The 15,222-nt window shown below is 33.1% G+C and overlaps 1 protein-coding gene across 1 annotated transcript in view; it reads right to left on the minus strand.

Annotated features, from left to right (window-relative positions):
* LOC119839102 overlaps positions 1–13,403 on the minus strand; it is a 60,469-nt gene extending 47,066 nt beyond the window's left edge. Inside the window, 1 exon segment of the mRNA XM_038365303.1 lies at positions 13,252–13,403. The gene's annotated coding sequence lies outside the window, so the exon portion shown is untranslated.
* Between the last annotated feature and the right edge of the window lie 1,819 nt (positions 13,404–15,222).

Consider the following 15,222-nt stretch of genomic DNA (forward strand, 5'->3'; position numbering starts at 1 on the left):
AAGATAATATATTAATATCTACTAAAAAGTTAATAGATTTTTGGGTAAACGTTTATACTAGAACGAAAGCTCTTTGATCAAGTGTTAGATAAATTGGGGAAATTATACGGTTTCGTATTTAAGAAACTATGTTTTTATACAAAATATAATTTACAGCCAATAACAAGCGTTGACAAATATTGGAATTCAGCATAATTTATACAAATAATCAACGACTTAACAACCCAGCTAGTATTTGTATACAAAGCAATAATATATTACTAGTCTGCATTTCTAACGATTTTCATCGATTCTTTCTCATTAGAGGGACGACCTCTGCCCTTAGTGACATAGAGGCATACGACTGTGGGATCACGTTCGACCCAAAAACAAATAGATGAAAGTGATCCTAACGAAGAAAGGTCATTTCCTTTTAAGATATTCGACATCTTCCTAATTGGCTGCGTGCATAACAGTTATAATATGTATTGTTTAAATCGCCAATAGACAGTGATATATGGGCTTGATTCATGGGTAATATCAATAAAAATAAATTGAAATTTCGATTTGAAAAGTATTTCTCATTCGACTTTTCAATTACAAAGTTCATAACTGCAGCAGAGGTCAGAAAGCTAAACGCCGTTAGTAGCTGCGTGTTAGTTAATCTCAGTTTTGTTTCAAGAACATTAAGGAGTTTTTTTCTGTAGTGAACTAATAACTATAACCATTTAATGTCAAGTGCAACAATTGCATTTGTATTAACATAAAAAATGCCATTTATATTTTAAATAAATATTTTCATTTTGTGATACAAAAAAAAAGTCGACACAACCGAAAGCAATTACAATCTTATAATAAACATAATAACCTAATTGGGTCGTAGAAAAAACTACTTCAAATTAAAAGGAAAAATCAATCGAAGATAACTCTCGACTAGGATGTTATAGGAAACAGTTAAATATCAAACCTCATTCAGCGCGGGAACAAAACTCTCCATTTGATATACGAAACCGTGAGCGTCTATTTACGAATCCATTATTTATTGAGACACCATAGAAGTCAGAACACACGCTAGACTCTCGTCGGTATATACCGTTATATATTATGACCCATTCTACGTCACACCGATTCGTTGTCACATTGTAAATCTTTACTTAACTTTCTTTTTTCTATTGTCTACCTGTCTTGGCACATACGATAAATGTGTTCGTGTGTCGAACGTGCTTATGTAGCAGAAATTGTCTTTATAAAGTATAAAACAACATGCAACCGACATAGAAGTCATTTCACAGTGCAATAGCAATTTGCATGTGAGAAACCATCTTAACGCTTTTTCTACCTTATCAAAGATGACTACAAAGATATAACATCAAAGTTGAAAGCTGCAGGAAAGCACTTTTGTAATTAAGTATTTTAGAAAACACTAACGTTTTTCAATACTGTCATATAGACATAAATTCATATGACGTTAATTTTGTTTTCTACATATTTTTTGAGTAGTATGGCTATACTCGCTTGGAATTTAATTTAGTTTAGTGACTAGCAATGGTCCGGGGTTACAAATTACTACGTTGACCGGTAAACCAAAATTGTACTTTTTATCGTAATAGTGCACTTTATTAACCAGTAAATAGAGTTGCCAGTGTTCCAATAATAATCCAATAGTCGACGTATGCCATCAACAACACACCTGCATACTCACATGCATTTATTAATCTTAATACATGCATTAAGTTCAGTTATTTCATATACACATGTCATCGCGCAATTTACCTTTGCAGTAATATCCTCATATGTGTAGGACTTAGTATATTATTTCCAGACTAAAAGCGTGCAGTATCATCAAGCACGCACAACCACTTACAAACTGTTTGCTGTGGCGGTAAGCCCACTTTTCGTAATAGCATAAACAGAATGAGTATTTAAATCCCATCATAATTTACTCACTGATCATCAATTCCTTCAAAGCATTTTAATTCTTCCACCATTATGATAAGGTGAAATATGCTTTGAATAATTTTACGTCGTGGGTCAAATTATGTTAAATAGCAGTATAGCAAGATGATAGGCGTTTGGATAGCCGATTTAGTTAAGCTACGATTATTTGAATGGAGTATCTATTTGTGTAGAAACTTGATGCGTGATGTTCATAAACATTTATATTATCTCAATATCTCAATGACAGTTTCAAGTGAAGAGAGATTCAGCACCAGCACGGCCATTATTAGCTTTACTATTCATACGAACATAACTGATTATTTGGCACACTTAATGCTTCAAACAAAATTCGTTTAAACGATTCAAAACACTGTTAATTATAATATTTATAAAGGATTTACTAAGCACCAACATATATTTAATTTTGATATATTTTGGCTTTTCGTAATTTATTCATATTTATACACGAAAGAAATCGATTTATATACGGAACTTATTGCATACAAAGATACATTGTTCACTACCCTGTCTAATTTACAATCTGGTAGACACTGCCTACATTAGCGAGCTAGAACAAAACAAGATAAGTCTGAAGTAAACACCAGCTTGTTCAAGAGCTCGTTATAAAGTGGAAGACTATAAAGGGTACGTATCAAGATATCTGAATAGATTTCACGTTTATTATAAATTGTATGTCGATACAAAGTTGAAATAAACGAAAGCAATTCATTATTATCTTATCACAAAAATTGTAATCCTGAAATAAATAAACTTCTTAAGTTTATTTATTTATTAGGAGAGAATTTTATCTTAAATGCTAGCGAGACCTCTGGACATATCTTTATTAACCGAAAATTCGGAATAAAAAACATACAACAAATTTGTAAGCGTAGATATCTACGTTTGTTGCTAACATGACTGGAGAAAATTTCATATATAAAATCTACACAATCCAATAATTTTATATCTAAATACAACACACGTAAATCTAATCGTAACCATTTATAGAAATGCGTAAACAGCAACAGAATATCAACTAAACGATGGTCCATATCGTAGATCTGCAAGGACGTGCATCTCCGAGAAAATCTTGGTTCTTACCAGCTAGTAATTGGACATGGTTTCCGCTATTTAACGATAACATTGCCAATATCGATTCGATCATATCTTTCGATTGCTGAATATATTTTAAAAGAAATATTTGTAAACGGAAATGCATTTCGATATTATCTACATCTTTGCATGTGAATGTTGCTAACAATTTTATTATAAACATGTAATAATGATATCAAGTTGGTATAGATGTTGATTGCTATATTTTAATCATATTTCATGATCAGTAGACGGCAAGACTTGTGCAGTTATAACTTTCTCTGTCTACGCGGCATCACTATGACTATGTGTCAGCAAATATAATCGAAGTAATATTCTAGTTCTTTTACGGTTAAGACATTTTCTATATAAATCTTATAGACTTAAAAACCCGGTTGATCCCAACACTTAAACTCAAAAACAATGTACATGTATCGTTTACTAAACTCACACTAACATATAATAAATAGCCATACGAATGAATAAAACCTTTATGCCTCTATCTAATGTTGGTCACGTAGGAAACGAACCTCAATCAATGACACAAGCAATAATGACTGAAGCACCCGTTGTTCGACATATTTTCTACAAGCACTTCTCAGTCGGTGCGTTGTCCTCGATTCCTACGTTACATTACAATTAATGATTTAAGTATTGTGCTGATATATTGGAAATAACGCTATAGCATGTGACTATAACATTCTAACTTCTTTATAGCGAGTTGCCTATGGTAATAAGGTTGTTAGTGTGTGTACAAAAATCATCTAGACTAATAATTATTATAAATAGAGAACATTTATGTTTTTCTGTCTCACAAGAAAACTGGACGGATTTCAAAAAATTATTTTTACATTTAGACAGCTGCATCGTCATCGAATTACATATGCTACTTATATACCACGGGTGAAGATGGGACAAACAGCTAGTTAAATAATAATACATAAAAATATTTATGAAACAAATGTACTCACTCGTATATTTCCAGTAGGAATAATAGAAAGTATCATAACCTTTTAACAAGTAACATAATATGATATCTGACTAAATCAGTCATATCAAACGCAACCTGTTCAATTACATCTACCATTAGTTAAGCTCGGAACTAGATACCATGATACTGGTATTAGATTATATCAAAAGTTTATGACTATGACACGGCTTATACACCTCTAATTACCGCATATGTCACAAGTCATGTGACGTATGGAATGGCTTAAAGTGGGAAGATGTACAGTTTGTTTTGACCGCGCGTAACGCTACCTTATGACTTTAGGGTCGAGTTCGATGATTTTTAATAAATATCATCTGCTTTAGTTCTCATGCGAAAAATGTATTCTTCTATTACTCGCATGGAATATAATTAATTGTATCGAATGAATAGGCTGTATGCTTTGCATGTTTATATTTTCATATTTATTACCTTCAAACATTTTATGTATGTATCAATAGATTAAAAGTATTCATAGGTATAAAAATAAGTACATTACTATTGTTTGTTGATTAAAGAAAAGATTCGTTGATAACCAGAACTCGGGTCAAGCGTAAACAAAGATTTAATTCTAGATTCACGATCTTTACTTGAGCTATATTGATCATATCAAATCGTCTTTGAGGCGATTAATTAAAAAAACAAGCAAACAATGATTTATGTTGACTACATATACGTAATGTTATAATATTACATTAATATATGCGAGAAGAACACATAATTTCATCAGTTTTAAATAACTTATACTGTATTTATCACGCACAATACTTTTTTGCTTCAATGTAATATGTATTTAATCAACCATTGTTCGATATATAAAAAGCAATATAGTAGTGCGTCAGAACTATTATGTATTCTTTGGGAGTACTAAGAAGCATCTATCCATTAATCTTTGACATCATAAATCGTTCAGCAATCACGATGATTACAATCAATGTCGAGCTTTTACGAATTAAGATCACAATTTGTGGCCCGCGGGCGCTGGCAACGGATACTTGTAGTTAGGTGACTCAGATTGTGTCTATTTTTATTTGTTTCTATCAAGTGTATCATAAATCATCACCTTGTACAGCCTCCGCAAAATTATTAGGTTTGGACTTATAATAACGCAACTTTAATACGTAGTGTTTGTTCTTCATCATTTAGTCGTCCCACATTATTTTCCGGAATCTTTACGGAACCAAAATGTTGTGGACGGTGATGGAAAAAATCGTAATCACACGGTGTTGGAGAAATTCATTCAGTGGAACAGAAATATTACAATGTCCCCTTTTTTTAAAGAAATGTTTACTGAAATAATTTCATGCAAACACGTAACACTCCACTATATCATTCTCAAGAGAAGCCGTATGAACATTTTTGAAGAAGATCTGGAAGAAGAAATAGAACCTCTCTGCGTGCTTTCTTTTATAACATTCAGTGTGAATATATCTCTTGCTTAAAGGTTGTAAGACTCAGCCTCGTTTTTTCTACACAAATGAATCTTAACCAAACTTTCATCACCCATCACACACAGAACGCAATAAATAATCTCACAAAATGAAGAGACAAGAGTTGTTCGGTGTCGGACCGTATTAAGTGTAAATAGATTCAATTGATTGCTAAATGCTGTCCCCGAGTCTTAAGAGGACCCCTGGAGCTTGACAACTTTAAGACTGATGATGACATAAGGGAAATATATGACCAATTGTATGTGGACGTGATGATTAAACGCTAAGGATAAATGGCGGAATAATATCTGGAAAAAATGTTATTTACTGTTGTAAAAAACGTTTCGTCAAATCAAACACCAATACCGTATTTGTATATTTAATTGAATGTTGTGAACTATACAACTATTACATCCTTCCTACAAGTCGCATTAAATTATTCTTATCAGTCGGTACACAAATTAATTTAGATAAAAATTAGATAAATATAATATAATTTTGCAAACCGAGCAAAAGTTATGAACGAGGATTTGTAGATCGTATTTAACAGTTGTGCAAAATTTGATAAATGATACAAATTTATGGCCGGAAAGTATATATTTGATAATTAAAATATTAATCTACTAGAGCAAAAGCTTATCCTGACGTCTTAACCCAGTATAACTTCTATATAGAGACCTCGTTTAAATATCCCCTTCAATAAAATTCCGTCTTGCGTGTACGAATACCATTCCATCACCGCACTTATGATAAGTGTTTCCCCACTTGATAATGAGAGCGCTGTTGCATTAATTCTGAGGAAAATCAGAACAATTGTTTATAAGATCGCTCTGCCGCGGCCGTTATAATTTTTAGTTTCATATATAGCGGTTCGCTGACCGAAGGCTCTTGTTCTATTAGACGCGACAAACAGTGTTTCGTGATTGTACGAATCGTAAATTATCATCTTAAATTAAATTTATCCATAAAGGGTTTCATTTAAGTAAGGAAATTTTGTTTTTTAATAATTATGACTAAATATGAAGAATAGTGGTTTACAACTGCATCTAAAGAACATTCGAATTCTCAATAAAAGTCATTTAAAGAAATTTATTCCCACTGATTATGCACGCATTATATCTAAACAATATTGCCCATATAAACGTCATAGATGAACGTTATTGAGGTAATTTGTACAGTAAATTAAGCGATAATGTTCTAGCCGCATGCCGCGTATAATACAATATCAATAATCGCGACAGACGGACAAGTTTCCTATATTTGGCTGCCCGTTTTGCCAGTTCTACACGTTCTTATGTTAGCGCGTATTACGGTACATTTGTACGCTAACCTTGCTCATGTGTACGGTCAGCAACGAACGCTTAACATTGTCAGTTGTGTACATAACAACTGACACATAATACTGCGTCAATTTTCTATAAACAGTTCAAGAATACTAGTACTGCTTAAGAAGTTTATTAATGTCTAGATTTGTATTACTAAATATTTTATTGACATATCTATGACTCTAACATCGAACAACTTCGTTGTTGGCTGTACGTTATAATTGGAGAAGTTTCTAATCGAACGAATCTTAACAATTATGACACCTAAACAATTATTGCAAAGGATTTCAAGATAGTCAATGTATATAAAATTTAATCAATGCTTTGATTGAGCAGAGATTTCAGCGTTTACTCGATTGGTCGTTATGGTTTTTAATAGAGAGAAAATTTTTATCGTAGTAGATAGCGAATTACCGGTAATCACGGTAAGATTTCTGCAACGTGCCAGTAAAGTAAGTCTATATTCTCCATAGTAAATATAAAATATACACTACGATATGGACATTAGTTTTTTAGTGTATGAATCTATATTTATAATTGTTTTTGGTACATACCCCAAGTGTTCCTCAATCTTAAACCAAAAGCGACCAGAAATAAATGTTGAAGTTACCACAACAGAATATGAAAAACATAAAATAATCCTACAATAGCTTATATCACAAATTAGTTATTTGTGACATGAAACCAAGTGTGACAGCCATTTTCCGCCGTAACACCATAGGAGGCTAATTTGTGATCCACTGTTATTTTACAAATACGACATGACGCCAATATTAGACTAGTTGGTTGCGTTGTATGAACACACGGTTTAATAGAACGTGAACGTGACTTAAAACAATAATAAGATTATTTTTTTCCTCTTCACAAAGCTTAACAAAGCTTAATCTACCGTTTTACAAATTATATTGTGTGCGTTAGGTCATTAAAGATAAGTCCCGTGTCCTCTAGTGGGGTGTGGGGCAGATGATATACGTCTGTTTCACTGATCGGATCGATTCTCTTTACAAACAAATGGGTGATCAGCCTTCTGTGTCCTGTCAGACAGAAACTTTATTTTTGCGAGTATCCACCGGGAATCGAACCCCTCGGTTCTACGTTCACGCGTTAACTTCTGCGCAAATGAGGCGATAAAACCTATATTTGAAATCAAATAATCGGAATAATTACACAATGACGTCTCTAACAGATTTACCACATTTTAAGAAACAATTACATTATAGTAAACCTTATTATAAATATCTGTCTTTAGGCCAAATAACATATGTAGTGAAAAGTAAGTGATACAAAATTTATTTTAAAGTATCTTACGTTTATAACACGGGTGTTTTATGCTCATCTTTGGAAATTGATAACCCTATGATACTCTCTACTAACCTATATTTTATATACGCCACTACTGTTAAACGCTGAATCACATTCCGTTACGCTGAAAATGACTTTATCAATTACAATTTACAAGCTAAGAACATTTCACACTGCACATTTCTATAACATAATTTAATTGGAATATTTCCTGCACGTAACTCTACATTTTCAAATATAGATACAAGATTTGTGCCCCAATTACAGTTTAGTTAACTATTTATAATTAAAGCAGCCAATTCATGAATATTCATAAAAAATATATCTGCAATAAAATAATTTAATTAATAAAATCTGTGTTATGTGGCATTTAATTTACTACAGCTGCCAAGAAACCAATTTATAAAGCACGACACAAAAATCGTATGAAACACTCGTTTACTAGGATACATCACGCGTCTGCGCAGCGAAGCATAAGCTCCACAAACTGGAGAGAGCTGTGCTCCGTATAAATTAATAAATTAATAATGATTATATGGAATTCCGCTAGACTCGAGTGAGAGCGCGAATTAAGATACGTCAGCAATATACCGCTTATGAATTTGTGTATAACTCGTCTGCGATATTGGGTTTGGTTTCTATCGTAGACTAGTCAAAATTCATTAACGTTAAATGTGTTCCTTTATTGTGGGCATTTGTTTCTATTAGAGATCAAATAACAAAAATACAGAGACAAATTACTAATGTAACCTTATATGATATGTGTAATGATTGATAAGATATGTATAGAGGTATCATATTATACATGCAATTTAAACATATGTTAAAAAACTGGCGGTCGATTGTGATGGTCTACCGCAAAAAAGAGAAAATGTTTGTCAATATTATGAAGGTTGGTTCAATCATTTAAAATTTGCGGTTTGGATAGCAATCTTAAGTGGGATTTTTTTTTTATCAATAAAAAGACCGAAATAATTTATCCTACCATAATTGGCTCCAAAATTTGGCGCTTTTTTCAAAATAAATGAATAACAATCTTGTTTTTAATATAACTCACAATATCAAGATTTCGCGATGCTAAAAATGATTTCCCACGATCTATAATACCGAACACTATTTATTAATCGGCGCAGAAATTTAATCTGAAACCGCGTCAAGAGCAAACTCGCTGAATCCATAGATAACAAGATTAAATGTGTCGTATCCTATTTGCCCACCAGCCACTCTCGACTACTTAAAGCTGTTCTACTTCACACTTTGAAACGCGCCTTTGCACATGAACAAATAAGCAATAGAACTAAACAAATTTTCTAACAAACAAAATAAAAACGGAGTGCAAATTTAAAACACAAAACGAAAAACCCCCGTACGAAATTCGTTGTCGGTAAATAATTTTGAATGAACCCAAGGATCGAGATAAAATCAACAATAATTTTTTTACGCGTACCCACCAACAGATTCTAGTTAGCGATTAAAAAGATACCAATCTAATCACATGTTAATAATTATATCTGACTTACACTAATTCCTCTCTGCTGTTGAATTAATGATACAAGCGATGTAGCGCTTTACAATTTGTCTGTAATTATTTTAAAATTGGTGAACACTTGTGACTCATAGTTAAATACTGTGTAGACTCATCTAAAAACGTTTATCAAATTAATACTCTCATGGATTGTTTAGTCTGTTCACTTATTGTATATAGACTGAATGTTTGCTGTAAAGGAATTACTTCTTCAATAGGCTTCGTCGCCATTCAATATTAAATAAGTACTATGTCAAAAAATATGACTTTCATAAAAAAGGAGCAATCATTTTGTTATAAAGTAACATAAATATTAAAAAAATACTATTTGATTATATGACCTTTACAGAACGGAGCTAGCTTATTGGTTTATTTATGCCTAGTATTATATTACTTATGTGATTATGTTTATGAATAATATGAGCTTTAGCTAACACACCTATTTACCTTACAGTTTATACCACGTTAGCGAAGACTCGTATTAAGTCTCGTCTGTCTATATAGTACATCCCTACGCATTTTAAATTATTACATTCTCGCGTTAGAACGGGAGTTTAACTTTAAGGTAAAACTTTGAAACTTCTAAAGTTATATTTAATAATACGTCAGTAATAGAAAGTTACGCCTTATTAACATAAGCTATTTTATTAAGTTTAAGCGTGAGTAAGTGCGAGCGCTTGAGACGAGCTTATTACATTATGTAAATACCCATAAATATGCTTAAAATAGACAATAATTTGATATATTTTGTCTGAAAACAACTTTCATTCCTTCACGGTGCAGTGCGGATAAAATAACAGAATCACATTCCCCGTTGTATTTTTACTCATACCGGGAGAAACGACTAAGGTAACGGTGAGTGACGATTTGTTTAATTTTTTACACACTTAAATAGACTTAATACTAGACTTGATACTTCTTAAAATGACATCAACATTTGGCTTTATGATTTTGAGCAAAAGGATGGAGCAAGTTTTTAGATTATGACCTACTTACATTATAAACTAACCACACTCTATAAACTTTTAAGTATTCCAATTGAAATATCGAAACTTCTCGAAATTCTCCATTTCAACTCACTACTTGTAAATGTGACAGCAGCCAGCGCTGATACGAAATTAATCCCAACAGTAAAGCGCTATTCCGCTTAATGCAATAATCAGTATCTTGGCGCGTGTCTGTGTACAGTGCGTGAACGATCGTAGACAAGTAATTATACATTGTTTTACATTTAACCCACATCCGTAATGCATTAACGTGACTAAATATTAACAGTTAGGCTTCTGTTGCCGTCGTATATTAGGTGACTTTACTATGATAATGAAATCTTAATTTAACAGGATTATCAGTTATTGTGTGTGTGTCCAATAAACTTTGTAAATCATTTAGGCAAGTAGATTAAACTTTGAATCTGGTATATGTTGTTTAAGAGCAGATAAGGCTTCACATAACACAATTACGATTATCTAAGCTTGTTTATCTTCGACTTATATTAAATAATGTTTAATATTATTGAAAAATAACAGAATACAAATAAAAGTCAAAATAATTCAGTGCCGAGAACACGAAAGCACAGGCTTTCATCAAACACTGAGCTAAAAGCAGATTCCACTATACTCGACACCTAATCAAATATACAATGCGACGGCCCATTCATGGGCTCAAATATCATCATAAAAATCTTGTTATGGTTCCCTTCACACAATAGAAAGATAAGATCTCCGATATAATCGCACGACCATTGGCACCCAACTCAAACACGTACAACCACAATTTGAATACATTAACACATTTATAGACATATCACATGTCAGCTCAAGTCATTTAGGTATCGAACTGTGCTAGACGACATAAAACTGTAATCTGAAATTCGACACAAATGCATGTCATTATGGGAACCGTTGATTAAGTTTTTTCTGCGCTTTTATCATAATTAGGCTCCATTTCGACTGACACTCGGAGCGTGTTAATACAGTTAAATTTACTTTTTACGGCGCGTTTTAAATAGTATGGTACTTTCGTTTGTTTATTAAGAAATTCCCTGTTTTAAGGCTGTTTACAGACTATCAATCATTCAATCAAATTCATTCAGTTTTCTTGAGTTCAGTTGAATTATGGAATTTCTTTTTATTGTGGTAGTCGAGCACGCTTCGGCACGAATTGGGCCAGCTCGCACCGGGGAAGTACCACACCCCCACAGAAAACCGGCGTGAAATAGTGGCATGCCACTGTGTTTCGTACGGTGAGTGGGGGAGCCGGAGGCCCGTTTCCTTTTCCTCACCCATCCCAGTCCATTCCTTCTTTCCAGTCGTTAATCCTTTCCTTTTCCCTTACCCCATAAAAGCGGGCAGCGCATTCACAGAGGTACTTACTACCTTTGCGAATGTTTATGGGCGGTGGTGATCGCTTACCATCAGGCGAACCACCAGCTCAGCTGCCCGCTATGTCATAAAAAAAAAAAAAAAAAAAAAAAAAATTTCGTGTGTACTTTTGAAATGTAATTTACATTAGAACAGTCATCTTGTTTTGCATGAATTATACTATAACTATTTCGTGGTAGGTATAACTTTATAAAAGATATTATATATGACTTATTTTAGGTTAACGAATTGTTCATATGAGTCATAAGTCTTAAACCTAAATCAAATAGATTTTGAATACGTCTAAAGTTAACTACTGAAGATTTTAGAATGAACAATTAACGTTATTTGAATATTCACCCACAGTTTATAATTTAAACCATAACAATAATTCATCGGGACCGGGGCAAAAACCGAATCCATCACAAATGTTTAATTTATATGCAAAAATTTTACCGCACTTGACGCGCCACTGTACGCCCACACGCGTCACGCCTGTCAACACTTGAAATATCTAAAACCTGAATACCAGAAAATTTAGAAATCGCTTAATCATTCCAAATTCAATAAAAGCGGTTTTTATTGCTTTATTACCAGATAATTGGAATATTACAATACCGTTTTTTTTTTTTTAATTTTTAATAAATCTTCTAAAAGCGACTTCGACAGGAATCAAGCGCAGAATAAAAATCTAAAACCCCATAATAATATATCTCTCATAGATAATGAATTCAATTTCCTTACATCATAAACTAATCAAGGAATAACTGCTTTCTCTCATTTTCATATTTTATGATCTATTAAAGTTCATTCCAATCATTGAATGTATTGAAATTAGTTCAATATATTTTATGTTCCTATAAATATTTATTAGTAATACCAAATCGAGTAAAACGTAAGAACATACGAGGAGAATATTAACGTGAATTCTTACTTAGAAGGAAATTTTATATAAAATGGTATCTGTACCACGTATGATATCGTGTTTATAAAGAAAGTACTGAAAGAGCAAGTCACGCTAGCGATTCCCAAGCAAACGTTATGAAAACGAAAAAACACCTTTGAGAAAATCACCCATTGACACAGTCGAGCTCGTTGATGTCTTTTGTACCTATGCGATTCACCGTAGCTTTATTAGCAAACCTATCGTGAGCAAATCAACTTCGCACAGTAAAAATCTACGTATAAATTTCAACAAACATTCGCGATTATGTGGGACGAAATAAAAATTGACACTGGCACACAAATCACCGTTGCAAATATCGAATCGAATTTCGAATTGTCAGTTAGCGCTGGCCACAAATTAACTTACCAGTTAGAAAAATTTAATAATTCCAGTGCAACGCAAGTCACAACACAAAGTGCGTTTTGAAAATAGAACGGTATAGGGTTGCGCCACGCACGTGTCGATATTGGTTCGAAGTAACGCGACGTGTGGTTAGAGCGACGGCCGCGAGAGACTGGCGCGCCGGAGCGTCTAGCTCACACCTGCCGCCCGGCCCCCGCTTGTAGGCAGGTCGACTATCGATATCGATGAAATTCCTCTAAAATTACAACTTATGTAGTATATTACTTATAGTTATATAAAAATTATAACTTACCATCCCAACAAATAGAAGGGCTTAACTAAATACATAAGTCAAAAAATAAAGGTTGCTCTGAATGAACTAACTGTACATTTTCGTAGTGAGAAGACGTTAATGAAATTCTGATTCTTAAGAAGTTAATTTAATTGAACAAAAATCTTTGCAAATGATATGAACATTGACATTCGTCACGTCGTTCGGTGAGTGGGGGAGCCGGAGGCCCATATCCTTTTCCTTACCCTTCCCAGTCCTTTCCTTTATTCCTATCGCCAATCCTTTCTTAATCCCTTCCCAAAAAGTCGGCAATCCATTTGTAGATGCGTAAGGTCTACAAAGACCTTATGCCTCTACAAATGTTCATGGGTTCAAAATAAAAAAAACATTGAGTTACTAAAACGTCGAAAAACGAACTTTCAATTATTTTATAATAGGAATCTTACTGATTCCATTATATTTTTCTTCTAATTATTCTCATTAATTCCATTTTTATACGACCAATTTTGCACACTGGATCATCAATTCATGCCTGTCTTTAAACTATTAGTACATTTAAAACTTTCTAAAATTACTTCATGAATTATAAATAGGTCTTGGACAAAATCTAAGAATTTTCATCTAAAATAAAACTGCATGATGATCATATTATTATGACGATTGTATGATTAGATTCAGGATTTTACTTTGCGACTTCTTTTCCGTGTAGTGTCAAGAATTTATTTCACCCCTACGTATCAAATTCAATTGAAAACAACATATACAACAAGTATATTAAGTTAGCAACTACAATACATTATTGTCCATGTCGATCGAACAAGTTTATCGATACTGCGCACACTAATTCGACATCCCTTAACATGACGTGAGCAAACTGCGTACACCGCTGATCAAATTAATTACCTACAGCCTCATCTCACCGCCAAAAGTATTTCTCTTTCTATCACAACCCAAAACTTTCGTCTCTTTCTCTCGCGTGACTCAAAGTCAATTAGGTACATATACCCGTCTCGTTTTCACATACAGATACTGTTAGAAGTTCGCGCGTGCCGAACAAACGGAAAGTTTTCACCTGTGCCTTGTGAATGAACGATGGCGGTGCCTTTGATGTTCATAACAATGATTGACAAATAAATAATAGACGAACAAATGTGTACTCTCCGCACAAGGCATAGAGTTCAAATTCGAAGTTACAAAGTATGTAGAGCATAGGCAGAATAGTAAACTGCTATCGCTTGGTACTTACGTTATACTACGATTGTTGTTTTGTATTGATAAATAATAACAAGCATGTAATTATTATAATATAGTAGCTTTGCTGGGGAAATACACACTTCATACAAAATTCTACCTTTTCACTTTAAAGGCCGATTTTTGGAAAATGACTATATGAGGTGTCAGACATTCTAGTTTCTACTAAAATTATGCCATGTTTGATTCAAGTTGACACAAAAGTTAGCTATATGCAAGAGGAATATATAGAAAGTGTTTAATTACTCTCCAAATTGGAAGTTCCCAATCGAATAACACAACAGTTCAGGATTCTTCTAAATAAATGTGGTCTAGGAAAATAAATCAAAATATTAGTCCATTATTATTAGTCCATCCAATATTAGTCCATCTTAATGGAACCACCACATTAAAGCCAAAAGAGAAGAAATAAACCTTCGCTACCGAAGTTTGTACTGGATACTAGGCCGGAA

The sequence above is a fragment of the Zerene cesonia genome, chromosome 3, assembly GCF_012273895.1.
Source record: "Zerene cesonia ecotype Mississippi chromosome 3, Zerene_cesonia_1.1, whole genome shotgun sequence".
NCBI classification, from domain to species: domain Eukaryota; kingdom Metazoa; phylum Arthropoda; class Insecta; order Lepidoptera; family Pieridae; genus Zerene; species Zerene cesonia.